This window comes from Suricata suricatta, chromosome 11 (assembly GCF_006229205.1).
Source record: "Suricata suricatta isolate VVHF042 chromosome 11, meerkat_22Aug2017_6uvM2_HiC, whole genome shotgun sequence".
In the NCBI taxonomy this organism is placed as follows: Eukaryota; Metazoa; Chordata; class Mammalia; order Carnivora; family Herpestidae; genus Suricata; species Suricata suricatta.
The window spans coordinates 85,552,147-85,573,377 of record NC_043710.1 but is presented as its reverse complement, the minus strand read 5'-3'; the positions used below and the strand labels follow the sequence as shown (position 1 = coordinate 85,573,377).

General features: G+C 41.7%; 1 protein-coding gene across 2 annotated transcripts in view; it reads left to right on the top strand.

Moving 5' to 3' along the window:
• Positions 1-21,231, top strand: part of FLI1 (Fli-1 proto-oncogene, ETS transcription factor) — a 119,279-nt gene that overhangs the window by 2,165 nt on the left and 95,883 nt on the right. The window lies entirely within an intron of this gene.

The window sequence follows — 21,231 nt, the reverse complement described above, 5'->3', positions numbered from 1 at the left end:
GAGCACTCTTGTCCCTTGTCCGGGTGACCTGGCTATGCAGACCCACCCACGGAGCAGTGGCTTTCAAAGTTATCTTTGGTCCCTCAAATTCTGAAGGATTGAGTTGTCAGAATATATTTTGGTATTTAAATTGTGTGAAAGTCACAGTTTCCTGTTCCTGTGTGACCTTTGGATCTTGATGTTCCCCAGACCCTATTCCCAAAATGATGCAAACACTGTCTTTGCAGGGGACAGTGGACAAGGGCAGGCCAGTGAATTTTGGGTCTCCATGTGAGAGTGCGCAGCCCATTAGACTTACTTGAACTTCAAAATCTTTGTACAAATGAAACAGTGGGATGAAATTACTTCTACAGTAGTAGCTTTCCAATCCTCTCTTCCTAATATATCACATTATACACTCTCATAAGGACATGTACCTGCATGTTTACGAAATCTAGTTCTATACAGATTGAGGTCTGTAGACAGAAATCTAGAATGTGGGTTCCCAGTTTGAGTGACCTTGACAAATCATCTTTGAGTGATTCTGGAATGTGAATGTTATGCACCTGCGTATTTCTTCCTCAAATATAAGGCATGTCTATTTTAAAATACCTCTGGGTCTCAGCACTAAGGAGATATTTGGTCCAGGATTCCAGGGGAGTCTGGATTTCTTTGCAGAAGGTTTTTATTTTGTGTTTCATTTTTTACAACTCAGTGTGATTTCAAAATCTTAATCTTGCTGCCCTTGTTGTAAGTCTTTCTGTGCCGTGTTCTCTTCTCCTGTCCAAGAATGTCTCCTGGGAAGGCTCTGAACATCACATTAGGAATACCAAAGTTTTCAGGAGCTATTCCACTCTTCTTTTGGCACAGACAAGTTAACCAGCAATATTAAACAACACCTACCCCACCCCTGCTCCCCACAGTGATATTATCAGTGTTGAAAATCATGTGATACTGGTTGTGCTCAAGAGATGACCTGGTTTCATAACCTTCATCTTAGTTTTATGAATCTTCAATTGAATCTAATTATTCCATTGAGGAAAGCTTGATGCAATGCCCATGGTTGCGTTGAAGGTGGGGAACCGATTAGAGAAGGTACAGACACGGCCAATGAAACAGGGAGGTCCAGAGTGGACTTGAAGTGGAAAAACCTGAGTTCATTCTCAAGTGTTATTCAGTTGCTGTGTGCCCTACAGCAAGGCATCTCGGTTCCTTGAATGTCAGTTTCCTCATCTATAAAATGGGGTACAAGTACTCCCTTGCCAGAAATCAGAGGAAGGATTAAATAAAGTTTAGTACCTTAGCTGAATGCACATGAGTTGAATTTCTCCTTGGAGATAAGGCTTGTGGGGATCAATTGGTCAGAGCCTTAGATCATAGGTCTGGATTTAGCATAATCTATATTTTATTAATTCAACATAATATTAATATAATATTAATCATGCATCTACTATGTTCCAAGATTCTGCTGTCTGTGTTGAGGATAAAACAGGTATCAAAACCCTGCTGGAACATATACTCTAGTAGAGGTGGCAGACACGTAACTAAATAATTCTATGTCCAGGGGTGATACCCCTTTCTGAAGAACAATGAAGCAGATTAAGGGACAGGATGGGCAGGGAGGATGCTTCGATAAAGTCACAGTGGAACAGAGAAAAGTATCAGTTTTCCTCCTTTACCTCAGGAAAATACAGCACTATACAACCCCTAAGTGATGGGAGAGCAAAATGGGAAATACAGCTTGAGGTCAGCGCTGGGCTTCGAAAACCAGCAGAGAGACCAATGTGGCAGACAGGACAGTGCTTATCCAGTGGGGAAACTTCAGGATGGTATCAGGAGGAATCAGCAAAGTGAGGAACACTTGGGAACAAAGGCTTTTCTTCTGCCCTAGAAAGGGATGCTGCCTTTGCTTTGAAGAGTGAACTGCCTCCCCACCTCCACCACCACCTTTTAACCTCCCTATTGCCTGGATTAAGGAGGACTCTAGACCAGATAGCAGTTGTCATTTTATCTGTCCCACATCAAATTATTTGCCTCAGGTAATTACCAAATGGTGAATCCCGTTTTGTTTGTGAATAATTCCTACGAAAAATCTTCCTTCCATTTCTGCTGCCATTCAAATGCAAGTTTACAGGTTTGCAAGTTTAGAACTTGGCAGATTACAGAGCTACATGTGCTCATTCTATGGGTGGGGAAACTGAGGCCCAGAGTTATTTAGTGAATTATCTAAGATCACACAGTTAACTCCTGACAGAGTCAAGATGAGAATTCAGGTAGCCTAACTCTCAGGCTAGTGTTCTTTCCACTATATCATGAAGATTTCATTTGCTTTCATTACATTAACATGAATTATAGAATTCCAGAGGCAGTGAGTGTGTGTGTGAGAGGCAAGCAGAGAAAGACACAGAGAGAAGCCTTTTAAAGAAAAATCATGAAGAATCTGGCACTTCGAACTGAAGATATTTCTGTTATTTAATGAAAAATGTATCACTACCATCTTGAATTATGTCTGTACTTAAAAAAAAAAAGTCTGAATTTTCAGATAAGATTTTTAAATTGCCGTTTTCCAAAATAAATCCCTCTTTTCCTATAGACAAACTAGGTCTCCATTACCAGGAGACAACAAAAAGTACAGTATTTTGCTTAAATAGCCAACAGACCCCTCTAAAGACTGGAGGCAGGTGAGCTGAATTCCTATTTCAATTCTTTTAGTAATTGAATGTTTGACTATTTAAGTAAAATATATTCAGATGCATTACAATATACCTTACACACTCATCTTTCAGACTGTAGTAAGTAGGTCTTGAAAAACAACCACGTTAAATAAGATTTCAGATTTCGATGTCTGCTTCTGTTTGGTGCCAACCAGTTAACTTGGCATTGGTTTTTAAAAAGTGGTTAATTTAAACCAACTCTATTTTCTAGAAATGTAACAGTAGTCTAATGCTAGTACTGAGTTGCCTGGGGGAAAATATGTTGGGAAAATGTTCACGATGATGAATCACCAGGCAGGATTTCTAATGGACTGAGGCCTTTATCCTACCTCAAAATTCAAAAAAATATCCTCAAGTTGTAAGTCAATACTCAGGTCATCCTAGTCTTCTCTGAAAGAAGTCTTACTCTCTCGGAAGCTTGGTAGACAGGTTTTCAGAGTACAGGCCAACTATCTAGGGTGAGAATTGGAAATCTACTATTTTCATTCATTTTAGACAATTAGCTACATTAAGTGGGTCTAGAATAATGTTTTTGTTTTGCTTTGTTTTGTTTTGAATAACATGACTTTCTTTTTTTGGCCTGTAGTTAAAACAGTCTTTCTATCTTTGGCTTGTTGTTTTGTGACAAATTGAGAAGGCCAAAGGACATTGGCTATTATGTACACACACACACACACACACACACACACACACACACACACAATCTCATAAAATCATCAACCAGAATAACAGCTTTTCTAGTAATCTCAGATCTTTGCAGGTGTCTTCCTTGCAGAAGACTACTCTGCTTCGCTTTCTGTTGCTTTAATGACTTATATGTGTGGTACTTACCCCAGTCATGTGTCAGTTCATCAGTGGGGTGGTATTACTAAGTGATGTCACTCTGATTCTTCCACTGGCCTCAAAGACCCGATATCAGTAGCCCGTGTACTTTAAGATGTTTCCCAGAGGCAATGGATGTGATTTTTCTATCCCCATATTGTCACCCTTGGAGCCAATATCTTGGAGGTGTGACAGAATTAGACAATCTATGGAATAACCTTTTCTGTGTAAAGCTGGCTGGCTTTATGAGAATCTGTAACCTTTATCATATGTAAACATATGTAGACATAACTGATATTACATATGCAAACATATGTAAATCATAAACTGATGCCAGCCATATTAATACAAGTCAGTAAGCATGCAATACAGTAAGGTCTTTCGCATGACTGTAATGCAGGGTAACTAAGCCGTCAAGATATAATGCCAGTGACAAAAAAGCTGCTATTCTGGAGATGAGCAGGAGGATGAGCTGCATGTGTGCACAACAAAATGCAGTAAGTGTTACGGTAGCCTCAAGGAAGGAAAAAGCAATTTCCACTGGACAGACATAGAAAGACCCAACACCAAAAGTTATTTATAAGGTCCCTTCTTTTTACAAAGCACTTTTGCATAAACACTTGCCTTTAATCCTTCTGACAGTCCTATGGGACTGTCTCCACCATGTCTCCATTTTATATGGGAGAAGTTAAAATTCAGGGAAGTTAGGTAAGTTATTTAAGATGACAGCTAATAGATGACAGAATTGAGTTTCAAGCCCAGGGTTTCTGATTCCAAAATACTTGCTTTTTCTATAAACACTGCTTCTTGGCATAGGTAGACCTGGATCTTGGCTTTGGAGGATGGGTAGGACTTGCACAAGAAGATATGGTTCAGGGGCTTTCTTAGAAATCGGAATACTTTGGTGACATGGTGGGCAGGTGGGTGGAGTGCATATGAAGGAAAAGGTAGAAGTGGAAAGATTGGATGAAATTAGATTATGGAGAACCTTCAATGCCATAACAAAGAATTTAGGTATAGAAAAGAGGAATCTCGAGATTTTGAAGAGAGGGATGACTGCGTACAAATCTCTTAGGAATAGAACCCTTTCTATCCTCATCCTACTCCTTGGGAAATGGAGAATGGAGTGACTTCATCACTTGTCAGAAGCCATAAGAAGTAAATAGCTGACAGGATTAGAAAGCCAGCGCTAGACTCAAACCATGCCATGAGCCATCTTTTAAGATATCTCTTGTTTAAACATGGAGTCAGGGAAAGCAAAGAAAATCTATTTCACCAGATCTCATAAAAATGTGATTTTTTTTCATTCATGTCAATGTGTCTTCTTTCTCAGTGTTCTAGAGATTTCACCACAAGCTGTCTTCTCGACGGGGCCGTCTATCCTAGGGTACAACTGTAGTTCCTTTTGAGAATGAGTCAGCAGATAGTAATTGTGAAGAGACAAAAGGAAAGGTTGTTTCCCTGAGACTCAAATCAAATTTCGATGGAAATTCAAAAAGTTCTGACATACTTTCAGAGTTTGGTTATGCCTATCACCTCATTTAGGAATACTGAAATTTTACCTGAGCAAACTGAAACTCTGCTGGCACCATCATTCCAAGCAGGATCAGAGATTAAATGTTCAGATGAAGTTTCAGATCATTCGGTTCCACTTTACAACACTTCCTGAATTGTTTATTACCTACAAAAAAATGAACCAAAATGCCAACATATTTAAGATAGTTTCCATCTTTGGGGAACAATGTACCTGCCATTTAGCTCATGATCAAAACCCCAGAGGTGTAAATTTTTCAAGTTACCTCCTAGAGAATGTGGACTGGAAAACTGAAATGTTTTCCCAACAGCCGGGCCCATTTACTGAGACGGCGCTATGTGTCCGAGGTAATGAAAGACCTTATGTCACATCTCAGTGCACACAAGCAAGAGGCCAGAATTACAGGTGCCAGGGGAACCCTAACCTTGCGTTTCTAGACATGTGTGGGTTTCACATGTCTACTGGAATCTAACATTCCAGTAGCAGAGTTGTGGGGTCTGCATATATGGGTATTCACTGATTTTAGGTGTGAAAAGATCTAAGAATGAACGATTTTGCACTATTGTTCATGTGACAGAAATGTGAACAGTTATTATTATAAAATTACTCAGCTTGCGAGTTGTCTTTAAGTTAATGATGTTACAATCTTTATAAATGCATATAGTTAGATCTCAGTTCTTATGCCTGAAGAGTCATTTTGCCTTTAGGCATTTATCCTTTAATTCATACTCCTTCATTTATTCATTCAACCCAAAACTGAATAATATGGCCAGGCACAGTGCTCAACAGAGCTCCATGTAAAATAATAAGAACATGATGCTTACAGTATTTCTTCTAGACTTCTAGAGAATAGAGCTTTTTTTGCTTCCAGATTCAAAGCTCTGACTATTGGAGATTCCAAAAGCAGCAATATTCATCAGGGAAATCTTATTTGTGGCTTTATACTATAAAGAAGTTTAGGCACATTTTCCCAGTGGTTACATCCAGCTTGTAATTCCCATTGTCCCTTTGCTCTTGGTGATATTACTCTGTTGTATGGACATTTTTGGAAAACCAGGGTCTCAGCCAAGGAGACGACGCCTTCTTCTCCCTTTCTCAGCTGTAGTTCCTCTACATGTATTTTAACACAGAGAAAAATACCATAAATCAAATGCAAAGATAAATGAGAAACTGAAGAAGAGTATTTCTTAGATATAAAACAAAAGGCAAATGTCCTAGTATACAAGATTTTTTACAAGTTAATAAGAAAAGGACAAGTTGACAGAAAAGTAGGCAAACATGCTATGACAGACAATGCTAGAAAAAAGAAATAGAAATGCCCAACAGGCATATGAAAAGAATTTCAAGCATGTGCATAAAGATATCCAAATGAAAATCATGAAATTCTAACCTTTATCACCTATGAGTGCAGTGTAGCAAAGATTAAAACAGCTTAATAATGCCTCATGTTAGAAAGAGTAAGGGGAGGGGCATCTGGGTGACTCAGTCAGTTGAGCATTTGACTCTTCATTTCCGCTCAGGTCATGATCCCAGGGTTGTGGGATGAAGCCCCACTCGGGCCACTCATGGGTGTGAAGCCTGCTTAAGATTCTCTCTCTCCCCTCTCTCTCTCTCTCCCTCTTTCTCTCCTTCTTCCTCTCCTTCTCTCCCCAGCTCTCTCTCTCTCAAAAAAAAAAAAAAAAAGTAAGGGGAAATGCCACTCTCTTATCTCATGGGGGAGTCTAGTTTGGTATGTCCTGAATGGCACATGAATTGGAAACATCGACTGAGACATTAAATATTTACATAAATTTGATAATAATTACAATTTCTAAAAATTTAGCTTACAGACATGTTCACTCAGATACAAAAGATATATATACACTAAGTTTATTGTACCATTGTAATAGCAAAAATTGGAAAGAATCTAAATATCCATCAACAAGGAACTTGTTAAAAATGTTATGTAGGATGCATATAAGAAAACACCAGGCAAGTGTTACGTGGAATAAAATGAATTGTGTAGACACGCTGATTTAGAAAGTTCCCCAACATATACTGTCATATGGAAAAAAGCAAGTTACAGAATGTGTGGTCCCATTTTTGTATAGAGAGATAGAAAATGCACACATATGCATGGTTATGCATAGAGAATTTCTGGAAGAATATGCAAAAGGCCATTAACAGGGAGAAATAGACTTTTATTTTTCACACTATAAACTTAGGTAGTCTTTGATTTTTTTAATCACTAGAATATATTACTTTTTAACATTTTTTTAAAAGGATGTGAAAAATAGAGACTTTAGACATAAATGTCAAAAAATGGGCCAGACATCAGCATTCTAACCCAAATGTGCTGATCTCAGAGACTTTTAGGTCCCTTTTAGGTTCCACTCTGTAGTAAATACAGAGAAATAATTGTCCAGTCTGGGACCCAGAGACCTGAATTCTAGCCCCAGCTCTGCCACAAATGAGTGATAGGATCTTAGGCAAGTCACTTCATTCCTTCCGAATTTATGCACAATTTCTCATGTTAAATGTTTTCTCTAGTATCCAATGAGGGTATAGTTTCAAATTTTCCTTTGAGCCCCCTTGCTCATAAAACTCTGATCCCTGGCAGCCTTTAAAAACATTGCTTTTTTGGGGGCGTAGATGACTGAGCCTCTCATAGAAGTTCTTTCAAGGCCCTTGTGGCTCTTCTCTGCCATCTCGGGACTAAAGATCACTAGAGTGATCTTTGAGGCCAGTTGAAGGCTGGGAGCTCTTAGGAGGTGCTTTGTGAATTTCTGTGAGCTGGTGGTTTTTTATTACCAAGTGACACCGGAGCTGTGTGCTAATCCTTTTGCATTAATGCAAACTAAGACTAAGGCCTGACTCTGCTATGGGGTCTTAAACTCTTTTCAAAATTTGGTCTCATTTAAAACCCAAAACACATTTGGTCCCAAGTGCCTTTCCCCTGGACTTTAAAAAAAAATCCTGTTTAATTGAAGGGAAATTGAATTCGTCTGGTTTTGATTCATTTACACTTAACTCTTAAAAAAAAATAACGATATTTTTGAGGACTTATTTGATGTCCAAGAAGAATTTTGAGCCTCTTAATGAGTTTTCTGGAAGGCTTTTTTTTCTTCTTCTTAAAACAGGAAGTGGTGCTATGGTATGGGCAGAAACACAGTCAACCCCGAAAGGCCCCAATTCAGTTTGAAACCATATCACCCACTATTTTACATGAACCCCAATGGCCCTAGCCAAGGCCTGTCTTTCCCGACTTCTTTTTTTTAATTTAAAAAAAATTTTTTTAATTTATTTTTGAGAGACAGAGAGAAACAGTGCGAGCAGGGAAGGGTCAGAGAAAGAGGGAGATACAGGATCTGAAGCAGGCTCCAGGCTCTGAGCTAGCTGTTAGCACAGACCCCAACACGGGGCTCGAAGACACAAACCATGAGATCATGACCTGAGCTGAAGCAGGACGCTCAATCGACTGGGCCACCCAGATGCCCCTGTCTTTCCTTACTTCTTACTTAAGAGGAAGAGGTTCACTCACCTTCCACCTCAGAGGGGATAGCAATGAAGAGGAAGGGGGAGAAATCAGAGTCATATGAAAAAAAATAAGCTATTTCTCTAGCTTACTATGTCCCAATATCTGTTTTAACCTCTATTTTTATTTAAAAAAATTTTTATGTTTTTTATTCATTTTTGAGAGGCAGAGAGAAACAGCGTGAGCAAGGGAGGGTCAGAGAGAGAGAGAGGTGCAGAATCTGAAGCAGGCTCCAGGCTCTGAGCTAGCTGTCAGCACAGAGTCCTATGCGGGGCTCAAACCCACGAACCGTGAGATCATGACCTGAGCCCAAACCCAACGCTCAACTGACTGAGCCACCCAGGTGCCCCTGTTTTAACCGTTATAGACATACTCACCTTTGATCCTATACCAACCTGATGATGTATGTATTGTTTCCACTTTGGAGAGGTGGAGTAATTTAGCAATGATTTGAACCTAATCCCGTTTGTCTATAAAGCTTATAGAGCTTAGCCACTGTGATACATTGCCAGATTGACACATACATCCATGAAGTTTAAGCTCCAAATCTAACCAGTCTATTGAAGACCGTGTAACTTTTGTTGATTTAGTGATGTCCTTCAGTCTAAGTGACCCCACCCTTAGTGTGCACTTGTAAGATTCATGGCATATCTCAATTCTCTACCACCCTTTATTTAAGAAGCCTAAGCCCTGTATTTTTCCCAGGTAAGAGTCCCTGCCCAGTCTTTCTAGCAGGTGTACTGGATAGCAGGCAAGAGACTGTGAGACCTCCAGGTTCTCTTTTACTTTAATGACCCCACAAGATGATAAAAAAAAGACTGAGTTTTGTAGCTCAGTAGAAAATTGTGTACTCTTTGACTTACAATGCTTCCTCCTTTTCCTTCCTTACCTTTTCTCCTCTCCTTTTCTCTCTGTTCTAACTCTTGTTCTCCTTCTTCTCATTCTCTTTCAGTGGTATACACATACAAACTACACACACTTGAAAAAAAAAACCCCACAGATCTGGGACTTCTACAAAACACAAAGAAGGGAATGTTTTGCAAGGTTAAAAGGAAATCATCGAGAAAGGCTAACTTCAGCTCCAGTTTCTCCTGAATAGCATTTCTTGTTATTTCAAGGCTGATTGACTTATAACTGCATCCTCAGCCACCTCACATCAGTTCCTTTTATCAGCCCAAGTGAGACTTCCTGTGGACTGGCCCAGCTTCCTGATGTATTTCCTTTTTCCTCTGGCAGAACAAAGAAAACCATAGCTCCAAGGATACTTGGGACCAAACGTAATTTTGCACTAAGGAACCTATTATTTTAAAATTTTTATTCTCAATGCATAGGGCCAATGACCTGTCTTTGCATGTTTCTCGAAGCATTCTGTGTGGCAGCATGATGGACCTCACGTGCAATTACCAGGGGTCTGTACGCCACTTGAAGTCCTGCTAGTAGTAATTTGATTCCATTCCAAGTGGAAAATTTACCCCATTCTCCTCACTAACACCCCCTGACCTCATACACATGTATACCGCTTCAAAAGTGACAGGGAACTTTTAGGGTGTTTGTTAACCTAACTCAGCATAACAGGTCAGGAAAGAAACCCTCTTATTAAGAGACTTCATTCTAGCTATGTTTGAAATTCTAACTCTAGAACATGCATCTAAAGCAAAGAAGGTTTGGAGTATGTCCAAAGGGTCATTGATGTCAGTTGAAGAAGAAATTCCAGAAAATGGGATGAAGCTGTTGCTTTCTTTGCTTGCCTGGAGTATGTCATTCACTCCTTACCACTAGGCCTCACCACCTGCTGTACACATTATTTCTGAAAGACCTGTAGGCACAATCCAGACTAATAGGGAACACTACCAAGGGGGCTAGTTGTTTTCTCTGTCCTATGGCCCAGTGCAAATATCACAAGTCACCAACTTACAGTACACCCCGATACTCTTAGAACGTAAGAGGCCATTGCACAGGAGAAATAATTGAGGCTTCGAGATGTGAAATGTCTAAAGGTGAGAACCAGGCAAAAGACACTCAAAGTAGGACTCAGGTATTCATGCGGCCAAACAACACATTTACTATAAAGGTGTTCCCGGAAGCAAAGTTATCAAGATCTAATGAATTCATGCTTTCTTTGTTCATGTATCTTATTTCCTTATGATGGCATAATACTCCCAGGGAATTGAAGATGGAACTTTGCACAGAAAACAGCTAGGCATCTAAGCAATAAGGCAGCCACCCAAATGTTACTAAAGTCATTCTTTTTACAATGATCACTGACTTAAAAAAAAAAATTAATGCTTATTCTTGAGAGAGAGAGAGTGTGCATGACTGGGGGAGGGGCAGAGAGAGAGACACAGAATCGAAAGCAGGCTCCAGGCTCTGAGCTGTCAGCACAGAGCCCGACATGGAGCTCAAACCCGTGGAGCTGTGAGATCAGGACCTGAGCTGAAGTCGGATGCTCAGCCAACTCAATCAGCCAGGTGCCCCAGAAATGTGGCTCCCCACACAAGCAGCGTATTTCTAAGATGAGAGGGCTAATTCAGCACTGCTAACTCATACTGATTTCTCCCAACCCAATTGTTAATGTAATCATCTCTAGATGAAAATAGATTGCAAGGGTATTTCAAAGGAGAAAATAACTCAAACTATATGGCGTGAGGGGAATATGTGAGTGGGGTCGGGCATGACTGGGTAGTAAGCCTCGCATGCCCTGCTTTGGCAATGCCAGAGGGAAGGCCCGGACTGCATGTACATGTGTGAGCCACACACCTTTCTTTTCCTGGCGCTGTACTCTGCCACTAGCCCTGTACCAGGTTTGTGATCAATCAGGAATCCTAGAACATAGATCCGTGAGTTAACTCCTGCAACTCCTCCAGCCCTGATAATCCTGTCTGCCGAGAATCTTACACGGGCCTTGGAATTCTCCTCAACAAGGAGAATTGGGCAGAAGTAATCCTGTTGGAATAGGGTCTTTGGCGCAACATAGGACTTCTCCAGGGGCAAGAACTTGAGGGGCGCCTGTACTTTCTGCACTGTTCTAGAAAGGGGAGGGAGAAAGAGCAGATTACTTTTTTGGAAATGTCATTTCAAGAAACTGGCATGTGGAGAATTTTCCCAGGGTGACTTAGTGAAGGTGCACAGGCATGTGGGTTTGTTACTCTGGACGTGAGGGTCTCTAAGCCCTTCTTTCTGGAGATTGGTGGATCTCTGTACACTTACTGGGTCTGTAGTGTAGTAAAGGAGTACCAGAGTCATCCTCACATCCTTCTCCAAATCTGGCCCCAGAAAGTCTCATAGACAAGCCATGACCAGGCAGTGGGGCTGGGTTTGGAGCTTATCGTAATTAACCACTTCTTCCTATCACTTTCTCTGCCCAGAACACCTCCCACCCCCCACCTTGATTTTTAAACACTGTGTGTATTTCATGGGAAATTTCACACGCCTGTTTCTGATTCACTTCCAATTAAAGGCTCAAAATGTTAGTTTTGTAAGAGCTCTTTGATGATTCAGATTGATGCTGGTTCACCTTTTTTTCCCCTCCTAAAAGTCTACAGAAATTTAATAAATGTTGCTGAGACATTTGCATGCTTAATTGTTAAAAAATAATTGGAAACAGGAGAGAATGTTTAAGTGTTGTGCAGAAAACATGCACATTTACCAGGGTAAAGAGAGATACAGATGCCTCGGTGCTGGTGAACTCCTATGGAAAAATAAGGGATATCACAGAAGGTGGGCAATTAGGTATGCCCATCATTGGGAGGGAGTGGTGGCTCAGACCTCGGGTCTTCTAGGAGGGTCAGGGGAGTGTCACAGGAAACATAGGAGTCCGTAACATAGCCAGTCAGCATCAACAAGCTGTCAGTTGAACGGTCAGTTTCATGGGAGGTGGAACAGGTGGATTGGCATTTACCAGATGCTAATGTTGCTTTCAACTCCCTTCTGATCTGAGGGAGTTAGTGGTCTGCAGTTAGAGCAAACCTCATCCTCCAAGCCTTCCTCATAGACATTAAAAAGCTTTGCTAACAAGCCAATGAGCCTATCCGGGTAAAACTCTGCACATTAGCGAAGACTGCCGGAGCAGATCTGTGCTCCCCGGGAAGAGGCCCCTTAATCCTATCTCTGTATCCATCCCTCTAAAATGCTAACGGGTTGGGTAATTTCAGTTCTGCTCCTGATTTGGCCTTAGGCTGGCTGTATGACATTGGGCCGTTACTCTCCCTTTCTAAACCTCAGCTTCTCCATCCACCCAAAAGGATTAATACTACTAGCAGTAATCCTCTTCTCCCACAGATTTGGTAAGAAATCTGGAGTGATGATTTGCTTTGAATTTTTTGAAGTACAGCTTTAATTAATTGCTACAGTTTGACTGTTGAGAACCATTACATGGTTCTTCTTGCTGTCAATTGTGAATCATGTAACGTTTTCATTGCTGAGCCTTGTTTGAACTTTTTACTAAGGGATCACCTTCCTCTCTTTATTCTTAGGGGCTCGTTAGCAGTATTCAGTCAGCTTGAGTTATGAAATGTCACTTTGTGCTCATACAATGTGATGGGGGAGTGCTGGGTGCTGTGTGGTACTTCTTGCCTAAGAAGGGGGACACAAAAATCTTGTGAAGGCTGGCAGTGAGATGCTGGAGCATTTTGAAAATCATTATGAGTGGCAGAATGGTTTCATGGAAGCCATGTCCCATTTGAAGTATTAACATCTAGATTTAAAACAACTTATTACTTGTGTGGTCTTGGGCCGGATATTAATTTCTCTAAGCTTCTCCTTTCTTATCTGCAAAATAGGAAGACTAATGATAATAATAAAAAGTAATATGAAGTTTTCCAATTGCTTTACTGACAAATTGTTAGGCTCAAAGAAGTACAGAAGGAAAATCACTTTGTAACTGTAGAGCACTGTGTAAATGCTAATTATTACCTTAGTTATTCCTCCCATCCAAGTCAGTGTTCCTACATAACACATAATAAAAATATCTCTTAAATTGAATCTATGAGATTGGTTGCTTTCTCTGGGTTTAATGATTCCAAAGACTTACTTGCATCTGGGTAGTTTTGTCAATTAGCTACTTATTCATATCTTGTTACCCATAAAGACACTCGCCCCTATAAATGCATCAGTACAGACCAAACATCACATACTCCTCCTTTCCCTCCCTCGTATCCGGCCATTGTTATACTCGTGAAACTCCCATCCCAATCAATGGAGGTTTTACGTAAAAACTGAATTCAGGATATGAGTGCAGCCTCAGGAATTCCAGGCTTGTGCTGCTGATAAAGAGAGTGTGTCAAACTGAAAATGCCAGAGAAATAAAATTCTCCTGTCCAACCTATGCTCAGGGTTTTTTTTAGGTTTGTCTCTGCTTTTGAAGAGTCAAGAGTCCTCCTGGAATATGACACACATAGCTTTTACAACCTTCCCTGGGGAACAGTTTTAAGATGCTCACGCAGCTGGCCAGACAGACCCCCTTCCCCTGACTGATTCACTGTGCCACCTCCTCTGTTCTTGTTTCAGTGTCCTTGCGGTCATGAGTTAAGGCAATACAGGGCCAAGTCTGAACTCGGTTCATGCAGAGTAGAGCTAACATTTCAGTCCTTCTATAAGCTCTGCTTTACCAACCCCTTCCAGAAAGCAGAGTTTTCCAATCTAGGAGGAACTGGAGAACTGAACTCCCCTGATCAACGGCTGTCAATTTGTTTGGGTTGTGTTGATCTGTCTGAAGCCTCACAGGTTTAACTGATTTAAATGTGAGTGAAAGAATAGCAGCATGAAAGAAGTAATTTGCCTCGAAGGTAGTCCTTTGTTAGTGTCGAAGTTGGGAATAATCAGGACTCTTTTCCCATATAAGACTCTAGACAAAGCAAGCTTACCCTTTATTCTCATCATGCGTCATCACTGCTGTAGGAGAGGTTGTATCTCTGTCTTCCAGGCTATGCCAGGCAACCAGATATGATTATGTGACGCGAAGTGAGAGGAAGAACATTTGCCAGTATTCTACCCACACTAGAGTAGCTAAATGATGACATGAAGAAAGGAACATGAAATTTTGACAGTTGATTTTAAAGTGTTCATCCAGACATTTAGGATTAAGATTCAGAGCTTCTCCTTAAATCTTTTTTCTGAGCATGTTGCATAATGTACTCGAGTTGAATTCCTAGCCAACAGAATTGGGATTTCACAGTCCATGGGGCTGGACATTGAGTTGCTCAGAGAGTGATCTAGAGTTCTTCAGGAACTGCAGGTTAGCTAAGATCAGTCGTATTTCTTTGCCCTTGAAGACAAATGATCACCAAGACCTTGATGCTGGATTGAAGGATCAGTCTGTTTTTTAGACCGAAACCACAGAGTGAAGGTAAAAAGATGGGACAGCATCTCGAAAATGTATTTCAAGTTATGAAGAACACCTCACACAATGGAAACAAATGCCCCCTCACAGGAAACTTCACTTCGTTTGTAACAGTGGTGGCTATCTCTATAAGGTTAGATCATATAAAGGTTCTGGACAAACTCATCATCCTGCCATCTTAACTATGTCCTATGTCTTGCCTATACACTTACACATTTGGAAAGAGCTAATATCTAATCTTCTCCAATCAACTGTACATTTCTGGTTTTCAGTTCGATTTGGTTAGAAGAGAACAATATTTTCTTGGGCTGTGGAAGGTTCAGATATCTCTCTTGAGAGTATTGATGTGTAGGAACTTCATGATGGATATGGCTCTTGCACAATTTTTAGGATAAGGGATTTCAGAAACAGCATTAGTAGTTCTCAACTTACTTAGCCTTATGTCAAAGACAAATGTAGTGGCAGGTGTAGAGACCCATCTTCATTAGAATTATCCAGTAGGATTTCCTATAAAGGTGGGAATGCTGTGTTCTGCACTGTCCAGTATGGTAGCCACTAGCCTAGCAAATTCAAGCAGCTACTGAGCACTTGAAATGTGGCTGGTGAAAGAGGAACTAAATTTTTCATTTCATTTGACTTTTGTTAATCTAAATTGAGATAGCCACATGTGGTTAGTGACACCCTATTAGATAGTACAAGTCTATATCATTCGGATCAAAAACATCTTAAAATCTGAATTCAGTCAGAGAATCTGTTTACCTGGATTATTTTTATTGAGTCAGCAATGTGTTGTCCACATGAAGACTAACACTTCCATTTACTCTTAGGACCGATACTAAGCCAAACGAAAAGTAAATGTCCAGCCTTATCCAAGTATTAACAGGGTTGGCCTGAAGCTAAAAGTAAGTTTATCCTATAGTCTCCTGGCTTCTTCACCAATTCTATACTGACCTTTAAGAATATAATGCTTTCACAGGGCGCCTGGGTGGCTCAGTCAGTTAAGCATCCAACTTCAGCTCAGGTCATGATCTCACGGTTCGTGAGTTTGAGCTCTGTGCTGACAACTCAGAGCCTGGAGCCTGCTTCAGATTCTTTGTCTCCTTCTCTCTCTGCCCCTCCCCCATTCATGCTCTATCTCTCTTTCTCTCTCTCTCAAAAATAAGTAAACATTAAAAAAATTTTTTAAAGAATATAATGCTTTCTTTTCCTTTCAATAATGTGAAGGCACTTGGAATTTATCACGGGGATCTCACAAACTGTGAATAAATGTATATGGGACTTGCCAAAGAAACGTATAGATTTTTTCTATATACCGTCTCACTGAAAAATGACCTCAGCCAAAGAGAATCCTGTACTACATGGTGATTTCAGTTTCCTCATTTGTAAATTACTGGCACTGTGCTAAATTATTTTTAAGGTCATTTTCACTTCTAATGTTTTGCGCTGCTGTGAATATATGATTTTCTGTGATGTATGACTTTTATTAACAGATGGTTGGCTTTTCTAGTTCCCAGGTCCCTATAATTCATTGTAGGAAGGTTTCTCCTTAAGTATAGATATTAACAAACCAACTTAATTTAACAAATAACTAACTGGAGTAGTCATCTTTGAACCCCAACATCCCTCCAGTGAGTTTTCCCTAGGTTTGTACTCTTCCATGGTACTATCAGTTACCAGATACAAAAGTTTGACATCTCTGAGACAGGAAACAAGTTCTGTCTTTCCTTTGTGGCTCTCACTCATTCATAGTAGAAACATATGACATGCCATATCTGATGTGGCTTCGGAAATTACCATGAGGAATAAACACCCTAGTCTTTCTGTAGGAGAGACATAATGTGCTGACCTATGGTGGCTTTTACTTAGAAAGTCTTCAGGTTGGGGCACCTGGGTGACTAAGTGGGTTCAGTGTCCAACTCTTGATTTCAGCTCAGGTCCTATACATCAGGCTCTATGCTGACAATGTGGAGCCTGCTTGGGATTCTCTCTCTCCTTCTCTGCTCCTCCCTCATTCACACTTTCTCTCTCAAAGTTAAATAAACTTAAAGAGAAAAGAAAAGAAAGTCTTCAGGTTGACGTCACTGAGAAGGTCAGTCCTGGGTCCACCACTGAATCTCTGGATTCAGTGCATTTTTTTTTTCATTGAATTATTTAAGACCAAGATGGATGGATGCCACAGAGAAAACAAGGCAAAATTCCCCAAAGCCTCACGCTACAGAATGGTTTTAGGAGTGATGAACCACTGTGGTCTGCTTCCACTCACACCTGCCCTTCAGAAAGGATAAATTAAAGTACAGATCAATCCACAGGCCCCAGTGAGTGACCAATTCAAGTCTCTAACAGTCTCCTCCCAATTATATACAGACTCCATAATTAGCTCCATATTTCTGTGTGTCATGCATTTTCCGAAAAACGTTTCTTTGGATCAAAAACTTCCACCTCTGTTCTTTTTAGATTTTATCTGGAATAAAGTGAGGAAGTATGTGTAGAATACAATTGTGTGCCCATCGTCATTTAGTTACTCTTGTTACATTATTTTAAGCATGGGCTTTTAATGTTCACATAAACTTCTTGAGGGCAGACTCTGCCAGTTTTTCTTGGAGACCTCAGCACCTGGCACATGTTCATGTATTTATTGAGCATCCTCTCTATGCTAGGTGCTGGGATACAGTAGTAAATAAAGACAGGCAAGGAGCACCTAGGTGACTCAGTTGGTTAAACATCTGACTTTGGCTCAGGTCATGATCTCGCAGTTTGTGGGTTCGAGCCCCGCATTGGGCTCTGTGCTGACAACTCAGAGCCCGGAGACTGCTTCTGATTCTGTGTCTCCTTCTCTCTCCGCTCCTCCCCTGCTGATACTATGTCTCTCAAAAATAAATACACAAAAAAAATTTTTTACAAAGACAGGTGAGGCACCTGCCCTGCCACATTATAGTGATGGAGAGAAAACAGATGTTGAACTATTCGTTTTGAGAGCAAAGAACTCTGTGAAAAGGGAAGTGCAGGGTGCTTCAGGGTAGCATAACCTGGGGACCTGGCCTAGTCTCAGAGGTCAAAGGCTTCCTTAAGGAAGTAACATTTAGGCTGAACCCTGAATGATAAGGAGGAGTAAGCCTGAAAGAGAATAGGCCCTCCTTAAGTCTTTGCCTAATTAGTAGATGAACGAAATGGCTGCTTTCTTACCCAGCCTCTCCGGGACCAGCTAAATTCAGCATCCCGAGCTCTATCCAACTCTATCCAACGTCCCTCCAGGCCTTATCTGTGTGTCCATGAGTGGTTTTCTTAGCCTTGCCTTCTGCAGTCAAGGCAAGTGAAGTGTAACAAAGAAAATTGTAAGAGGACAATGACCTTTGGAGACATGATCACACCAGTGTTTCACAGAACACGTAGAATACACAGATAGTGGTCGATATGCTTATAATAGACCATGCATCCAGAAATTTCAAGGGTAAGCGAATTCTGGAAGGTTGACTTCTGCCTTGGAGGATTCCAGTTGGCGAAATCAACTTGGTCTCATCTTGGTGGGAGTCCTCACTGGCAAGGTGAGGCCACTCTTTGGCAGACGGAGGTCTGGAAGCCATGCTCACTGGCTTTGCTACAAAGGGCTGTCCATCCTTAAGCAATGGCCTGGTCTCCCCAGGCCTGAGTTTTCTCACTGCAGAACAGGGAGATTGCCAGTGATAGTTTTACCTCAAAGCGATGTTGTAATAAGTATTTTGCAAGATTAAATAAAATAACAACAACAATTAAGCACCTACTGAGGAAGTGTGCTATCTTTATCTCAAGTTTCCTTTTCCAAGAAAGATCTGGGATCGAAGACTTTAGAGAGGCTCAGAGCTAGGATTGGCTTTCGAGATCTTTTCTGGAATTACTGGGCCTATTACTTTAAAACAACTTTGCAGGAGGCATCTGTAATGATGATGATGATGATAATAATATTTATTGAGTAGTTACTGATAAGCCAGGCACTGTCCTGAGTGTTTAAATGCATTTTAGCACTTTATTCCCACTGCAGCCCATGGAATACACCTATTATTAGACATGCTTTATCCTTGAGGAGGAACGGAGGCATAGACAACTCAAGTGACTTGCCAGAAGCTATGCAGCTAGTAGGGGCTGTCTGATCCCAAAGACTTTACTCACTACATATGTGAAATATTTTGAGCTTTTCAGAATAAGAGCTCAGGGTTGCTAAGTGACTAAGCATATACAATTAATTATGCCTGCCCTGGAATACAAGAGTGTTAACATTAGCAGAAGTTTATTTTTGCAATTCCTTTGGCCTTCTGGTGTTTCTACATGCCTCCACCCCTTTTCCTAACTGTATTGCTCTCCTGTTGTTTAAAGGCAGGGTGGGGGGGATGGGGGAATCTAGTTTCAAACTTGTTTAAATAGAAAATGAATTGCATTTAAACTGGGCAGCGCCACGGCAAAGGGCTGAAGTACAGATGCCAGACACATTTGGGGAAAACCTTATGTCAGTACAGGGGCGATGCAAGATGTAGGCTATGATTTATTACTGAGATCTTTAACAATTTTTAAGGGCCTTCTTATTACCTCCCCTAGCCCCCATCCCACCTCATCTACTGGGATGCTAAAGAGAGAAAACAAGGTCTCTACCTTCTTGGGATGGAAACAATAGACTTTGCCTGTGCTACTTTTATTTCCCCACTGGGGAATCTGGGAGCTGACCTGATTGAATTCCACTGGTAGAGGTCATGCTTTGAATTCAAGGCAGAGGAAAAAGTGAAGAAAACATTTTGCAATGATACCCCCCAGGTCCTGAGCACACTGGGGCCTCTCCTTGCTGCATTGTGGTCTGCTGATAAGGATAACGGGGATGACAAGCGGAACATTTCCAGGACAAAGGAAATACCCTGTTTCATTGTTTAAAGGAAGCCATCTTCCAGCTCAGGAGAACCTGGTTTCAGGCACGGCACATTTCCCTGCTGGTGGGCACCAGAGACAGAGTAAGGCTGGCCACACAAGCTGCCTGTGAGCGCCGTCTGTCCCTAATGTCATCTGGGGTGCACTGGCGTGGCTGGAAGTCAGGAAGGGGTCTTGCAGTTTATGGCATTTCGCAGGGGTTAGAGATGGAGGCATCACGGGCTGGGAGAGTTAAAAGCCTGATTCCTACAATGTGGCCCATTGAAGCATCACAGAAAAAGCACCAGGAGATTTAGAGAGGCTGATCTGGTTTTGAGTTTAAATTCTGGACCTCTCTTTCTCCCCACCCCCTCCAAGCCAAAATGTCAGAAAAGGGCCTGGTTTCCCTTTATGGAGTGCAAAATAAACAGATCTTCAGCAGCAGGAGAGGGGCCCAGCTCCCCAGCCCATAATGCCAGAGCTGGGGGGTGGGGGGCCATGGGGAAAAGCAGTCAGTCTTCTGTCTGGTTAGTATTTGGCATTGACTTTCATTTTATCCAACCTCTGTTTTCTAGAAGACTGCCTGTACGGGAAGTACAGGAATAAAAGAGAAGCTGATCTTGGGGGTTTTGTTGCCAGACTTCAAAGGAGATGGATTTGGGAGTTTTGATAGTTTGGTGAGACATTTGCAAAATTAAAACTGCTTTGGGGAATTGAACCCAGATACCGAGACCATAGCTGTTTGCCTGTCCAAGGGCACTGCTCTTCTCCCCGCGGGGACCTGAGCTCTCCAGGCTTCCCACCAGCCCCTCCCAGCCCAGGGACTGCACCGAGCCCTGGGCATCGTGGGGTCAGCTGTGGTTAGCCTGGCCACAGGGCCCTGCATTCCTTCTGGGCTTTGCTTGGTTTGGGTGGGTGTGACCACGAGTTTACTCTGGAGAACACTGAGACAAAGAGTCTAAATTGGGCAGGATCTCGAATCTAATGACTTGTTTACAGATCCTGTACTTTTTCCAGGGCTGGGAGGAGGAAAAGGAAAGGGCACGCTGGTCACTGCGGGCATGGCACATTGTTGTTTTTCATCCTAAGGAGGGAGAGTAGTTTCAGCCAGCAGCGGGGCATCTGCCCAGGGAAAGCGGCACTCTGTGTAATTTTCCAAGGTGGGGAGGAAGCAGCGGCAGCCTGGGCCTCTGCCCACCGGCTTGGCTTCCGGGGAACGTACTGCTCCGGGGAGAATGCCCGACCTGCCACATGAAAGGCCCCGTTTCCTCCCGCTACAACTTCGAGTGATGGCGGAGATTCTTCTTCACCCCTGCTTCAAATGCACCCAAACCAGAGTGCCCTGTGGAGACCATGCACCTGTGATGTGGCAGAGGAGACAGCGCAGGGCCTGTGTCAGGAGGGAGGAAATTCCCAGGAAATTCACTCGATAAGAGAAAAGCAGACTCATTGAGATCTTGCTGGA